This window comes from Aptenodytes forsteri, unplaced genomic scaffold (genome assembly GCF_000699145.1).
Source record: "Aptenodytes forsteri isolate BGI_AS27 unplaced genomic scaffold, ASM69914v1 Scaffold66, whole genome shotgun sequence".
Classification (NCBI taxonomy): domain Eukaryota; kingdom Metazoa; phylum Chordata; class Aves; order Sphenisciformes; family Spheniscidae; genus Aptenodytes; species Aptenodytes forsteri.
In genome coordinates, this window is record NW_008795131.1 from 374,298 (window position 1) to 374,544 (window position 247).

The window sequence follows — 247 nt, forward strand, 5'->3', positions numbered from 1 at the left end:
AGGGGGGCCATCGCGGTGCTGCTGGGGGGCTCCGGGGTGCAGGGCCCCAGGACGGAGCTACATGGGGGGGCTGGCACAGTGCTGCCAGGGGGCTCTGGGGTGCTGGGCCCCGGAACGAGGCTGCACAGGGGGGCTGGCACAGTGCTGCCAGGCAGCTCTGGGGTACATGGCCCCAGGACAGGGCTGCACAGGGGGGCCTGCACGGTGCTGCCGGTGGGCTCCGGGGTGCAGGGCCCTGGGATGGAGC

General features: G+C 74.5%; 1 protein-coding gene across 1 annotated transcript in view; it reads right to left on the reverse strand.

The window, feature by feature from the left end:
- The window catches only part of LOC103898094 (sperm-associated antigen 5), a 15,041-nt gene that overhangs the window by 8,402 nt on the left and 6,392 nt on the right, over window positions 1–247 (reverse strand). The gene's annotated exons all lie outside the window — the stretch shown is intronic.